Here is a 16,172-nt window from a genome sequence, read left to right on the forward strand (position 1 = left end):
GCCTTCATGTTGATGGCTGCTGACTGATCAGGATGGTGGCTGCTGAAGGTTAAGGGGCCCATGGCAATTTCTAAAAATAAGACAACAATGAAATTTGCCTCATTGGTTGACTTTTCTTTTCACAATTTCTCTGTAGCATGAGGTTCCATTGCAGAGCATTTTACTCAGAGTAGAATTTTTTTTACAAATTAGACTCAATCTCCTAAAGCCTTGCTGCTACTCTACCCAAAATTTCTGTAATATTCTAAAGATTTAGTTGTCATTTCAAACGTTCACAGCATCTTCAACCGGGAATAGATTCCATTTTAAGAAACCATGTTCTTTGCTCATCTGTAAGAAACAACTCCTCCTCTGTTCAAGTTTGACCTTGAGATTATAGCAATTCAGTCTCATCCTCAGGCCTCACTTCTTATTCTAGTTCACTTGCTGTTTCCACCACATCTATGGTGACATCCTGCACTAGAGTCTTGAACCCATCAAAGTCATCCTTGAGGGTTGGAATGAACTTCTTCCAAACTCCTGTTAATGTTGATATTTTGACCTCTTCCCATAAATTGTAAATGTTCTTAATGGCATTAGAATGGAGAATTCTTTCCAGAAGAGTTCAATTTCCTTTGCCTGTATCCATTAGAAGATTCACTTTGTATGGCCGTTATAACTGTGTAAATGTAGTTCTTAAATAATAAGACTTGGACGTCAAAATATCTTCTCAATCTATAGGCTGCAGATTAGATGTTGTGTTGTTAGCACCCATGAAAACAACATTAATCTCATCACACATCCCCATCAGAGCTTTTGGGTGGCCAGGAGCATTGTCAATGGGCAGTAATATTTTGAAAGGAATCTTTTTTCCTGAGCTGTAGTTCTCAGTGATGGAGTTAAAATATGCGGTATGCCATGTTGTAAGAGGTGTGCTATCACCCAGGCTTTGTTGTTCCCTTTATAGAGCACAGGCTTGAAAATGTTTAGCGTAGCCACCTTCATCATCGGCTAGCTTAGCTAGATCTTCTGGAGAGCTTGCTGCAGCTTCTTCATCAGCACTTGCGCTTCTCCTTGCACTTTTATGTTACACGGAGAGTTTCTTTCCTTGAACCTCATGAACCTACCTCTGCTAGCTTCAAACTTTTCTTCCGAAGCTTCCTCACCTGTCTTAGCCTTCCCAGAGTTGATGAGAATAAGGGCCTTGCTCTGAATTAGGCTTTGGCATAAGGAAATGTGGACCATCTGATCTTCTATTCAGACCACTAAAACTTCCTAATATCAGCAATAAGGTTGTTTGGCCTTCTTATCATTAACGTGTTCACTGGAGTAGCACTTTTAATTTGTTTCAAGAACTTTTCCTTTGCATTCATAGCTTTGCTAACTTGTGCAAGAGGCCTAGCATTTGGCCTATCTCAGCTTTCGCCATGCCTTCCTCACTAAGTGTAATCATTTCTAGCTTTCTATTTACAGAGAGACATGCGACTCTTCCTTTACTTGATTACTAACAGGCCATTAGAAGGTTATTAATTGGCCTAATTTCAATATTGTAGTGTCTCAAGGAATAGGGAGGCCAAGAATGGGGAGAGAGATGGGGGAATGACCAGTCATAGCAGTCAAAACACAGCAACATTTATCAGTTAAGGTTATTAACATGGGTGTGATTAACAGAGCCCTAAAACAATTATGGGAGTAACATCAAAGATCATTGATCACAATCACCATAACAAATATAATGATAATTTAAAAGCTTTAAATATTATGAGAGTTACCGAAATGTGACACAAAGACATGAAGTGAAGAAATGCTGTTGGCAATACGTCACTGATAAACTTGCTTGAGACAGAGTTGCCGCAAACCTTCAATTTGTAAAAAAAAAAAAAAAAAAAAAAAAGCAGTATCTGGGAAGCACAATAAAACAAGGTATGGGGGATCCCTGGGTGGCGCAGTGGTTTAGAGCCTGCCTTTGGCCCAGGGCGCGATCCTGGAGACCCGGGATCGAATCCCACATTGGGCTCCCGGTGCATGGAGCCTGCTTCTCCCTCTGCCTGTGTCTCTGCCTCTCTCTCTCTCTCTTTCTCTCTCTCTCTCTATCATAAATAAAAAAATTTAAAAAAATAAATAAAACAAGGTATGCCTGTATATAAACGGATAAATGGATCCTCTTTTGGACCAAAAACAAAAACAAAGCAACAACAATAAAAAAAAAATTATGTATCCAAAGCAATAAAGGCAACTATAAGAAATAAATATAAGGCACAGACTCTGATATAATAGAAAATGGCCAAGTAAAGGCTCCGATAATCTGTCCTTCCACTGAAACAAGTTGGCAAATTGGCAAAATCACTTTTTCAGCACCCTGGGCTCTAACTGAAAACTTAGAGCAACCAAGCATGGGGGTACGTAAGGAGGAAGAGGGTGTGCGAGTTTCGGTAAGAGAGCACTGAGCATTTCACCCACCAGTCTCAGTCTCCACTCCCCAGCCTAGTGACGGCATCCAGGGGGACAGGGCCCACTTGGTGTTGTGGCACCTCGGTGCCCCGGAGTGAGTATGGACTTGTTCTTAGAATACTATGGTCATGCATTTTACTTACCTGGTGATTCCCTGAAGGCTTTTGTTTTTCTTTTTAACAATCTCTGCCCAGCTTTATATTTAAAAAACTGGTATGATTTACTTTTTACCAGTCTGTTCTAACATGCTTCTAATGCTATCAGAATCACCCGGGTCAATGTTAGCCCAAAGTGCACAATGTGTGCATTTTCCACCTGCGGTTCCCGATTCATAGTGATGGATACCAGTTTGGGCCAACAGGACCTAGTACTCTACTTCAGATTTCCTTGAATGCTGGGCAGTTATTGGTGAGGAAGACCAGCTTTGCTTTGCTCTGTCTGAACTTTCCATGCGGTGGATGAACTTTATTTACAGATCTGAAAGCTGGAGTGGCTTACTGGGCGTCTGTGGGAAGATTGAAGACACACTGCCCATGCCCAAGGTTAGGCACAGCATCCAGGACCAGCAGCAGACCGATCCAAGAGCCCTGGAAGAAGGAAGCTAAGGAAGAATTTTCTTGGGGTGATATGGACTCAGAAGGATTACCACACACACAGGAGAAAACGGGGTGCGACCTGCATGCTCAGAGCTAGATGCATGCTCAGAAGAGACTTGCGAGGGCCCTGGGGTATCTCTCAGGCTCTGAGCTCACTGGTAGTGAAAGCTGACCCAGAGCTGTAGGCGGCCTGGCTTCCTAACTCGGATCCAAGCTGCAAAGGCTGGGAGAGAATTGTTTTTAGTTTAGTTTTGTTTTTATTTTCCTCTGGGCATTTATGATAATTAATGCAACCGATCATATCCTAGGACACCGACTATGAGATGTTTGCAGGCATCCCCAGAAAATATTAAGATACATCCTCTGCTTCCTCCTTTCACGTCATGCTTCCTCCGTCTGAGGACTACTGAGGGATTCTATGATTCTATGATTCAAATTTGAGCATGCAAAGCAAGATACGCTTCCCATTATTGTTATGCTTCAAACTATCTTACTGGACTTCTTGGTTGGCATATTAGACTCAAAACTCAACAACAAGTGTAAGTGTCCTTATTTTCCTTTTCATTCTTTCCAGTGGGTCTGTAATCCATCAAGGACCACTAGAAAAAGTAGGCGATGGTCTTCGGCAGTATGCTCATATATGTGGATTCCTAGCCCATATTAACATCTAGCAGAATTTCATTTCTTCCATCATCTGGCATATTCAGACCAAAGAACAAAACAAATAAACAAACAAAACGCTCTAAAAGTTGTAAGAGCATCAGAAACCATTGTTTTTCTACTAATCATGAATGTAAAATGGAGATTATGGCAGATTAAGAGAAGCTCCATTTATAAAATGCATTCCAAAAATTTTAAGTATATATATACATATTTTTTTCTTTTTCAAGTTATTTTGTTTCCTTGTTTATTGGAGATAGTTTCCTCTGGCAATAATGGTGCAATTTCCAAGATAGTTTGTATCTATTTTAAGAATAGTGTTATTTTCAGTGCCCCAACTCTGGGGGCAAGTACTTGTGTCTAAGCCCTGACCCAACCATTTTCTAACGGCATTGATTTGATCTAGTTACTTATGCTTGTACTTTAGATTCCAAATATTTGAAACGGACATAATAGAAATATTTACCTTGTACCCCATGAATATTAAAGGAATTAACAATGTACCAGTTATATAAAATATGCTCTAAATGGCACAGGCACACACACAAGAAGGCAATCGCAAGAAAGAAAATAATAAATATAAGATGAAATGAAGCAAAGAACAATTCATTAGTTGGCATAGTGGTTGCATATTGGAAAAAAATCTGTTTTTATTTAAAATTATTTTTTAGGTAAGTTGGCTCATGTACCCCAGTAGATCATTGTCCGTGACTTGCGTGGGCACAGAGTGTTCTTCATATGCGTATTTCCCAGTAATATGTATCTTCAAAATCTCTGTGAACTTTTTTCCAAACTCAGGGTGCAAATGTGTAGAGATTAGAACCAACAACTCTGATGAATGACTAGTTAATTTTCAGATGAGTAAGGAAATGACTAAATTCTTTCCTTTTTTAAAAAGGAAACATTTCTTTATGTTTATATTGTAATTCTACTTTATCTAAGTGTTAGCAAATATAGCACGATTACCGTAGAAAAAGAAATGTTACCCAACAGTAATACTGAATGTAATATTTTGACATTTATCTTGAATAGCCATGTTTTTACACAGGTTATACCCTATACAGGATATCCTAGACCTGAGGTTCAAATATATATTTTCCGTGGAGAAACCATAATGAAAGTTACTTTCCAGTTTCTCGAGTGTCACTTTTGCTACTGTCAACAGGCCTGCCTCTAAGTAGTACTCCTTAACCTTTAAATCACTATTTTTAGCATATTGTAGCATATGGAATCAGGAAAACTTTTTTCAGGTGTTTAACTCTTGCTAATGGGTTTTCAAACATATAATTTAACTTTTTAAAAGAACCCGAGGTTTCTAAATCGTTGCCTGTTGCCAAATAGTCTACATCTTCAGATTAATAATATGGAATAAAAATTTGTCACTTCATGTGATTTTGGATACAGTCTCAAGCAAATAAAACCTACTAACTTACTGAAACCCAAGTTGGACTGCCCATCACTAGAATGGCGAATAGTCCAGAGGCGAGTTTGACCAGAAAGGATTATGAGCTTTATTCAGGAAGCCAGCCACCTGGAGAGAAGGTGGCCCCTTCTCCAAAGGCCAACTCCCAGGTTTCTACCTGACACAGAGATTTTTAAAGGGGTTTAATCAGTATTCAAAAGAATACTTTGTAAAATACTCTACCTATGTGCTTTTGGGTTTTTTTTTTTCCTTTTTTTTTCCTATGTGCTTTTGTGCACGCAAAATTAATTTTATTTTTTAAATAAACATTTTAACAGATCTCTAATATATTTCTAAATAAAATTGTTTTTAGTTTCTAATTTTGAATATGCTTGCTTTGTTTCACAAAGTAATTAAGATTTTTTTTTCTGAAACATGCCTTAATAAATACTTTTAATTCAAGTGAGTTCTTATAAAAATTAAAATAAAATGAGTGCTTAAAATAGTGATTCCTAAAACCTCAAACATTTAAAGAAAGGGTTCTTCAAATATCAAATATCAAAATATTTTTGATTAATTTTATAAATTGCAACATACTAAATAAAGGAGATGATGAGCAGTGATAATATAAGATTGAAATTATTTAGAAATAATTTTAAGTTCAATAGATTTTATGATAAGAATTTTCATAGTAACTGGCTGCAGTTTATACCTACCACCAATCGAGTCTTCCTGTAGCTCATTAACTTAGCTGGCTGAGTAGAAAGCATAGGGTATCTTATCCTTTGTACCTAATTCTTCCCACCAAAGAAAAAAAGAGATTGAAAGTATCTTTCATTATGAGCCATGTGAATTTAATGCATTTAAAAATGAGACCACAGCATGAAAATGAAGACTTTTCACACATGCTGACTGCTAAAACTTTGGTGTGCACACACACACACACACACACAAAACAACAACCTTTGGTACAGCATTTCACAAAGTGTTTCCCTTTCTATTTGCAAGTCACCATATTGAATTTTAAAAACATCAAAGCAACCTCTAAACTATTAATCCTCTTGAAGTAAGAGTTTACTTGGCACATTTTCAATTTTTAATATGTAGCTCTTGGATCCTATCAGTTGGTTATATTGGAATATATTTTTCAAATAGCAGAACTATTCATAGGGAATTACCCAGTACTGTTCTGATGTTCATATTTAACCTTTTTTTTTTTCTTTTTTGTTAACCAATAGTAATTCCAGGCTTAATTTATTTTCTTCTTTTTTGGCTGTGACAGACTTTTATAGTATCTCTTGATAGTATTTCTAGAATAACAATGCTATGTGTAATCGTTCTCTCTCATGTTCTCTCTCCTACATATGCACACTCAAGCACAGACACACAAAGAAACACATAAAGAAGGTCCTGGGGAATCTTAACTCATACTTACTAAATTTAATATTTTTTGTTTTAAAGTCCAAGACTTAAAGTTTCACTTTCATTACTCAATTGTAGAATCTTCATGACTACAGGTAGTTTTATTTTACTCCAGAACATTTTTAAGAGTAATTAATAGGCTCAGTGTTATAGTATCAATATGGAAAATGGTCTAAATAAATTCTCTTTCTAGGATCTTCTCTCTTGGAAATTTGTTCTTGTTTATAATGAGGGAAGCATTACATACTCATCAAAGTGGCTAAGAATTAAAAAAAAAATGGCAATACAGGGTATTGGTGCAGATACGGAACTGAAAATTATATACCTTTCTGGTAGAAATGCAAATGGACATTCACTTTGAAAACAATTTAACAACAACAACAACAACAAAAAAGAAAATTTAACAGTTTCAAATAAAGTTAAACTTGTAACTACCATAGAATTCAGCAATTTCACTTTTAAGTATTTATGCCAAAGAAATAAAAATATATCCACGCAAACACTTTTACCAGAAAGTTTATACATAATAGCCTGAAGCTGAAAATGAGCCAAATGTCCATCAACTGGTGAATAGGTAAATTTTGCTATATCTATAAAATGCATGCTGCTCAGCAATAAAGTAGAACGGACTTCTGATACATGCAACTACACACATGAATCTCAAAAATATTATACTAAAGGGAATAAAGATGGGCATTAAAGGCTACATTCCCTATGAAAACGTTCACATAAAATTGTAGAAAGGATAAAGATTTGTAGAGCACTACCTCATGGATCGTGTGCTGTGTGGGTTAACTTCAGTAAAACCTGGAATTGGTTTGATCCATTTTGCTAAAATATTGCCTCAACATTGACCCTTGTCAAGGTATGAAGCACACTGCTTAATGGTGTTGCTTTGTCACCATGGGTTACAAGAAATATTCCTATGGAGAGTTTTCACTTGAATGTTCATCACTTAGTTTTTTTGCCTTATTTTTATTCTCAGTAGTATTTATTACTCCAATTATCATTAGTATTGATTCAGAGAGCCTTTGGAATATTGCCATACTCAAGCGTCCTGGACTCAGAGACAGACTATAGCATGATCTTGGATAAGACCAATAATATTGACTGTTATTTTTAACCTGATAAAAAAATTTAACCTGATTAAAAAAAAATTATGCTGAATTTGAAGCTACTTCAAGACTCATTGCCTTGCAATTGCAAGTATATAGCCAAATATAAAATAAGAAGCCTTACCTTACTTTTCTGTAGGTGACACACAGTAACCTGCAAACTAAGAGCTACATTTTAATTACAACTTAGTTTGCAAACATAGGGAAAAATCAGGGAATTTAACTGGATGAATGATCTTAACAGCTAAGTTCAAGAAGCTAAAATAGTAGTTTTATCTTAGGAATACACTTGCCATATTTAACTAGTATTTTCGTTCTTGAGCTGGAGGCCTTTCCATTCTCCAGTGAAGACTAGAAAATGTTGCCAACCTAGGGTTTTTAGGTGCCTTTTATAATCTTTTTTTGTTATTGCAAACACCTCACGTTAGTGTCAAATTCTTTGTTTACACACTATAATGACTTCAAACAATCTGCATTCAAGTAACAAGGCCAAATATTCTTTACATTTCTTTTAGTCTTGCATATCATTCTTTTGATCCCTTCAGTATTGATTTTATTGTTCTGTACTTAGAAAGACACTCATCCATTTTTAATTTTTACTTTCTTGAAGCAGACAGTAATGATATAAGGGTATTTCTCTATTTGTGAAAGGACTTGCGTGCTTTGGACTTTCAAAATGTATCTACTGCCTGGGTTATGTTGATATATTTTCTTAAGAAGCCAATAGATAATATTAGTTACACCAACAGAGGAGACCAAGAAAGAAGCTTTTTAGACAATCAGTCCACTGATAAAAATAAATGTCAAAAAAATAAAAATAAAAATATTTATATGTGAGAGATTACAGCCATTGCACTGACAATCCTTTTTTAACATGTTCTAATGTACTTTAAATCATCTTCGGAATCATTACACAAGCTAGTTTTTTTCAAATTCTCTTATATTAAAAATTTGGAAGTTTTAAGACTATCTCTGTTGCTTTCAATTGACTCCTCAAGCCAAAGTTAATATATCACTTTGTATGTTGGGTAATTAAAAAATAGGTTATTTTTATACTGAGATCTCTAAAATGCTATTACTCAACAGTTGTAGATAAATGTCTTCCTTAAAAAAGCTTTTCTTTAAATTGGTAGGTGCCCAGAGAACACTAATAAATATAAAATACATTTCATTCTATTACATTTCTAAAATTCTATTTTTTTCCCTCTCTGGAAACATAAATCACTAATTTGGTAGAATATAAATACGTGAAAAACTGAGCATATAATCCAGCACAGCTAAAGGGAGTCTTGACTGTTCCTTTTTAAAAGGCAATCGTTCTATATAAAGATGGATATTCAAAACATAGTCAAATTGGAAATGATTCCATGCTAAAAATTTATACTCCATGTGTGACTGAGTTACTGTCAGTTGAGCATTTTTTCAACATTTAAAAACACATAACAACCCTTTGATACATCACACAATTTTGGATTAGCACACTGATAGAAAATTAGATAATATTAAATACAAATCACATTTTAAACAGTTATAAAGAATGACTTCCTCTTCGATTGCTCTTAATTTTATTGATTTAAGTCAAGGAGAAATAATCATGTTCAAAAGCAACTTTATACAACTTGATATTTTCATTTTAAAAAGAAAAACTATGACCTCAGTATCTATATTTCTTATCATGCTTGTTTTTATAGCCAGAAATTAGTAGTTTTTATATTCATAGCATGATTACATTTCTTTTAAAATCAACATATTCAAGTAAAAGCTACAAATATATTCAAGTAATCTATAATAATATACCTCAAGTACATTCAAGTAAAAACATGAATCAATATAAATTAAAAATTAAATAAATCATACTACACTTGTTGCTTATATAATGTGCATAGTGAGAAGTCAATATGTGTGTGTGTGACAGAAATTTAGAAAACCCATGGTAATCTGATTTCTGTAATACTGATAAATTTGTACGAAGCCCAATCGATATCATAAAATAAAATGAGGTACTAACAGAACTTCACTGAACAACTCGACCTGTTATACTAAGCACCATAGATTTTACAATCAATTAGGAAATATATAAACACGAAGAACTAGATAAAATGAATACAAAATGATTTTTGAAAGAAGCAGATAAAAGTGATTCAATCGTGTTTTATCATGATGAGTCTTTAACGGGTCCTTTAGAGGGATTTGGGTCTTAAACTGGTCCTTTAGAAATAGAGGAATTGGAGAGAACAAGTAGCCCAAGGAAAACGTTAAAATAGACCCAGGGATCGTGAGCAGCCTGTTGTAGTTGAGCGTGTAAGTCCTGTATAAGATGTGGTTAAACAGGAAAAACAGAGAGAACATTCTAAGGATTTGGGGCTTGAACTTCAAATCCAGCATTCTTCCTCAGGTTTCCACGTTAAAGTTACCTAAGGGAGATTTTAGAAAGTACTTTGCATGAACTCCCACAAGCCAAATAAACCAAGATTTTGGAGACTGGCCTAAGGCAGTATTGGTTTTCATTTGGTTGTTTTTGTTGTTGTTTTAAGTTTCCCAGGTGGTTCAGGAGTATAAAGTGTAACCAGATTGGTGAGTCATTGCTTTCATCAATAAGCCATTATTCACAGCTTCTGATGAAGAGTCTAGCATGATTCAAAAGTATTTTTGGTTGTAATATCTGTTTTTCAGATACTGACTTTTCAGAAAAAGTTTAAAGGAACATTGTAGAAGTAAGCGATCATATTTTAGGAAACCAATTATGTCAGTCCAAATAAGAGATATCTTTTGAATGAGGACTGTAGGAACAGAAAAATTGGGATGAAAGTTTAAATGTGAAGATTTTTTTTTCATACTCAAGTGATTTTATTTGAAATATACTTTTACTTCGTTTTTACAATACAGTGTGCAATATGACAACTCAAAATAAGAGTGCAGATACAAGATAGGAGTACAAAGGAGGATTAACAATAGATGTCAAAAAGGTTACCTTTTTTTAAGGCTAAATCCCTGGTTTATATTTTCCATACACATTCACAAAATTACATTCAAATTATTCCTTATCAATACTTATTCCTTAGGCCATGAGAAAAGGAAAAAATCCAGACATACTCTCCATATAAAGCAAATCTGGATTAGCCTAAATACTATTTTTCATTTGTTCTGACTTAATGAAAATTTAGCAAAGGTATTTCCTTATTTGAACTAATGTGCATTTTATTAGCTATTGATCTCATTCCTGTAAGTTTGCCACATTTGGAAGAAGTGCTAGGGTTTGTTTTGTTGCCGCGGTTATGCATCTGCATTGATATCCAGTACTTTCTATCATCACTGACATGTTGACACACCATTTTCTGAGAATGGACTGCTATTAAAATCAATGTGAATATGTAGCCAATGACTTTACTGTTTATTGCAGTTTGTTAGGATTGCCTAGGGCTTTATGTAGAAACATGGCTCCTGAATTTAATCTTATCTTAATCAAATTTTGTCCTTAACCTTATTATCTCTAGATTCATATACCTATGGCTACTGGGTCATTTTAGATAAAAATCATATATAATTTGATGTGAATTTTCACACCTAGTCTTATATATTTTTATGCATTGTAATGTAATATTAAATATTCATGTTTTCATTTAATCATTATTTTGGCAATTTTCAAGTATGGAAACAGAAAATGACAGTAATATTCAAACTAAGGAAGATAATTAAAAATTAATATTATTTTTATCTATTTGTAATCATTGAGAAATGTATACCACTTAGAGATTACTAACAATAAATAGGTACTTCCGATTGTTTTGGATCTTATAAAAATAGGTACATATCAAGGCTATGGATTATTTCAAGGAAAGAAGTATCATGGCCAGTAAGAAATACTTGTACTGGCATTTTATTATGGCATCATATACACTCTTTTATAGTAAGATTTTCCAGAAGAAAACAGTAAGAAATTGCCTAACAAGCAGACAATTCAACAAATAAACATTTGAATTTCCACCTAGTAATGTAATCTCACAGAGAATAAACCATATTAATTCACTCATTTAATAAAAACAAAAGGAAACATATGTCTAGTTTGAAATAAATCATCCTACTGATTATTCCAGAGCATTTTAGAAGCTCTGGAAAATATATTTCGCAGATAATTTACTTATCTAATTCCTTAATTTAGAGGAGACTATTTTAACTCCAATTTTGATCGCTTTTTACCATTACTGATGTAGAAAAATAAGTGTCATTTAAAAACCTTTCTAAATATTACATCTTGTTTTCATATATCATTTGTATATCACTTCTACTGTTTATATATTTTGTAAATAGTTTAATAAGTTTCCTTTTGCACTTAGGACCAACTCCAACCTGTTATATTAGAGTCAATTACTGTTAAAAGATCCAAAATCCTGAAACCAAAATTGTGACGTGATCAGGGTTACTTAGTGAGCACTGGCAATGCTCATTACTACATAACGTTGCCCAATTGCCAACTCCTGTTTTCCTGTCTTTTAAAGCTCATGCAACTTGAGCTGCAAAAGGATGTTAGAAAAATATTGATTTAAGCTAAATGCCCCATTGGGCAGAAGCTCCAGAGGCACTGCTCAGAGAAAATGACTCAAACATGAATAACTGTGTGGAAACTATTGCTGTTTCCAAACGATGCGTGCAAATCCCGTCTCCCCACCCCACCCCGCAGCCTTTCCCTCAACAAATACCGAAAAGCATGGGAAAATTGTCGACAATATAATAGATGGATGGAAGATAAGTATCTAGGTGGATGGATAGTTGTAGGGAGCGTGGAGAGAGAAAGGGAGAGATGGAATAGCACCTGAAAACACTAAACATGCTTCTTGAGGGAACAGAAACCATATGGAAGCCGTGGAGTAGAAAGAAGATGAGATGTGATTAAAGAAGCAAAGTCAACAGCAGCATGGAATGAAAGAGGGCTGCCACAGGAGGTGAAAGCACTGCGCTGTGCTGGTGTCACAAAACCACGGTTGCCAGAGCAAAGGGGCTCCAGGGGAAACCAGTAGACTGAGAGCATTGGTATCGCAATAGGAGTTTGTTTCTAGGCCATTCATTTCCAGTTATTCACCCCAGCTCTTTTATTACTGGAAGAAGCAATGGGAATGACACCTTCCCCCCAAAACAGAAAGTCAGGTGAGGTTAGCGATAAAGGGCGGTGCCCTCAGGCCCCTAGGGACACCGGGGAGAAATGGGGGACCCTTGGGTTCAGAACACAACCGCTGAGATGGCTTTCTGTAGCAATCTGTCTTCTCCATCTGCAGAAAAGCAGGCTGATTTGAAGATTACCGTAGCACACTTACTTAGGCAGAGTATATTTTTTATATATATAAAAAATTTGATATAAAAATATAAAATATTTTTTATATTTTTTATTATCACCTCTACCTCTAGCTTCCTTCTTCATAATGTGAGACCATTGGAGCTCTTTAACCCTGATCTTCCCCACGTTCTAAGTTAGATATGCTACATTTTTATTCCCACAGTTTATTTCTCAATAAACCTTGAAGGGATAGTTTCAGATTCACAGAAAGGTGAGGACAGTTGTGCAGAGATCCCCCTTTGAGGTTCCCCTAACTTTAACATCTTATCTTAGGAGGGTGACATTTGTCCCAAATAGTAAGCCAGTACTGCTGAATAGTTACTAATTAAAGCCCACAGTCTATTTCAGCTTCTTTAGGTTTTGTCCAACGTCTTTTTTCTATTCCAGGATCCCGTCCAGTGTACCACGTTACAGTTAGTAATCATGTTTACTTAGCCAACTTTTGATCATGACACTTTCTCACAACTTCCTTGTTTTTGATGACGTCGACAGCTTTGAGAAGTACCAGCCAGGGTGTCGAAGTCTCCCACCATTAGACTTCTGCGTTTCTCCTTTCTGATCTAGTAGTTTTTGCTTCCTGCATCCTGACACTGTTGTTAGGTACAAACGCAGTTAGGATTGTTGGGTCTTAGTGGAGAATCGACTCCTTGGTGATCGTTTAATAGCTCTCTTTCCCTCTGCTAATTGTCCTGATAGTTGTTCTGCTTTGTCTAAAATCAACAGAGCAACTCCAGCCTTAGTTGAGTCATATCAGTATGTTTTATCTGTTGCCATCCTTTTACTCTTAACCTATGTTGATTTTCATATTTTATTTATTTATTTATTTATTTATTTATTTATTTATTTGAGAGAGAGAGAGAGAGAACAGGCTCCACACTCAATGCAGAGCTAGACTCAGGGCTCAATCTCATGACCCTGAGATCATGACCTGAGCCAAAATCAAGAGTCAGCCGTTTAACTGACTGAGCCACCCCCCACCCTCTTATTAAACAGAGAGGGAGAGAGTGAATATTTATATTTAAACGGAGTTTCTTATGGACACATGTAGTTGAATCTCGATTTTTTTTTAATCTACTCTGACAATCTTTGTCTTTTAATCAATGTATTTAAGTTGTTTCCCCTTTTGACTATTTTGAATAGTGCTACTGTGAATATACCTATGCATGTACTAGTTTAAGTATCGGTTTTCAATTCTTTTGGTTATACATATATGAGTGAAATTTCTAGGTCATATGATAATTCTATGTATAACTTTTTGAGAAGCTGCCAAACTATTTTCCAAAGGGCTGCACCATTTTACTTTTGTACTAGCAATGAAGGAGCTTCTCATCTTTCCACATTTTTGCCAGATCTTGTTGTTTTTAGTCTTTTTGATTATGGCCATTCATTACCTAATCATGGTTGATTTTCATTCTCTTAATGGATAATGATGTTGAGCATCTTTTCATGTGCTCATTGGTCATTCATGTATATCCTATGGAGAAATGTGTACCTAATGCTTTGCAAATTTTTAAAATTAAGCAGCTTATGTTTTTATTATTGGATTGTAAGTGTTCTTTATGTATTCTAGATATGAGTCCCCCATAATATCTGCTTTTACATAGCCTCTCCCATTTTCTAAGTTGTCTTTTCATTTTCTTGATTGTGCCCTTTATTTTTTTTTTAAGATTTTATTTATTTATTCATGAGAGACACAGAGAGAGGCAGAGACACAGGCAGAGGGAGAAGCAGGCTCTATGCAGGGAGCCCGATGTGGGACTTGATCTTGAGACCCCGGGATTATGCCCTGATGTGAAGGCAAACACTCAACTGCTGAGCCACCCAGGCATCCCTTGACTGTGCCCTTTGAAGCACTAAACTTTTCAATTTGGTTAAGTTCGATTTATCTTTTCCTTTTGTTATTTTTGCTGTCGGTGTCATAACTAAGAAGGCTTGCCTAATCAACATCACAGATATTTACTCCTGTTTTCTTCTAAGAGTTTTATAGCTTTAGCCCTTATACTTAGGCTTATGCTTCACTGTGGGTTAATTTTCATATTTGGTGTAAGGGAAGGGTCAACGTCATCCCTTTGCATATTAATATCCAGTTGTGTCAACATCATTTGTTAAAAAGTCTAATTCAATTGTCTGGAATCCTTGTCAAAAAGCAATTGGCTATCAATAATGTATCTCTGGACTCTCAGTTCTCTCTCATTTATCTATATTTCTACCCTATGCCAGTATTGCATTGTCTTTTTTTTTTAAGATTTTATTTATTTATTCATGAGACACACACACAGAGAGGCAGAGACACAGACAGAGGGAGAAGGAGGCTCCTGGAGGGGACCCCAATGTGAGACTCAGTCCCAGGGCCCAGGGGTCATGACCTGAGCCAAAGGCAGACGCTCATCCACTGAGCCACCCAGGCATCCCAATATTACATTGTCTTGATGCTTGCATCTTTGTTGTAATTTTGAAAATGGAGAAGTAGAAGTCCTTCACCCTTATTATGCTACATCATGATTGTTTTACCCATTCTTTCGTTTCTTTTATTACAGATTTTTATTTATTTGTTTGAGAGAAAGAGAGTGGGTGCAGCTCACGTGAGCAAAGGGAGGAGCAGGGGGGGGAGGGTGAGAGAAAAGCAGACTCCTTGCTGAGCCGAGAGTGGGATGTGGGGCTTGATCTCATGACCTGAGATCATGACCTGAGCCTCAAGAGTCAGACACTTAACCAATGGAGCCAGCCAGGTGCCCCTCATCGTTTCTTACATGCAACACTTTTCCTCCTGGTTCAGCCCTAGTATATCATCAAATAGCTCTCTTAGGACAATCTGCAAATATAAGTTTGCATCTCATTATCTGAAAACCTTAAGGTTATATGTGTTTCTTTTGAATTTATGAGCTTTTTGATTTTAATTTATGTAGCAGTCCCAGCAGAGTCTGAGTCAATATACATATTCAAAATGGTAATTTTCCAGTAATATGTGTAAATATTCACATTAACTGAGATGAATAAAGGCTATATAAATAGCTTCACATCATTTTAGATAAAATTTTGTTGCCAATTGAATTGCCGGAAATCTTTGAAATTCATGAACACTCATCCAGCACTCTTAGGCTTTTGAAATTGCACCTGATGTACCTCATCACTTGTTGATTACATTCCTCAGACTAAGTCAGGTACTACTTAAATATGAGCTGGAGCAGCACCTAATTATCTTGTAAATGTTATTAAAA

The sequence above is a fragment of the Canis lupus genome, chromosome 34 (genome assembly GCF_048164855.1).
Source record: "Canis lupus baileyi chromosome 34, mCanLup2.hap1, whole genome shotgun sequence".
Lineage (NCBI taxonomy): Eukaryota > Metazoa > Chordata > Mammalia > Carnivora > Canidae > Canis > Canis lupus.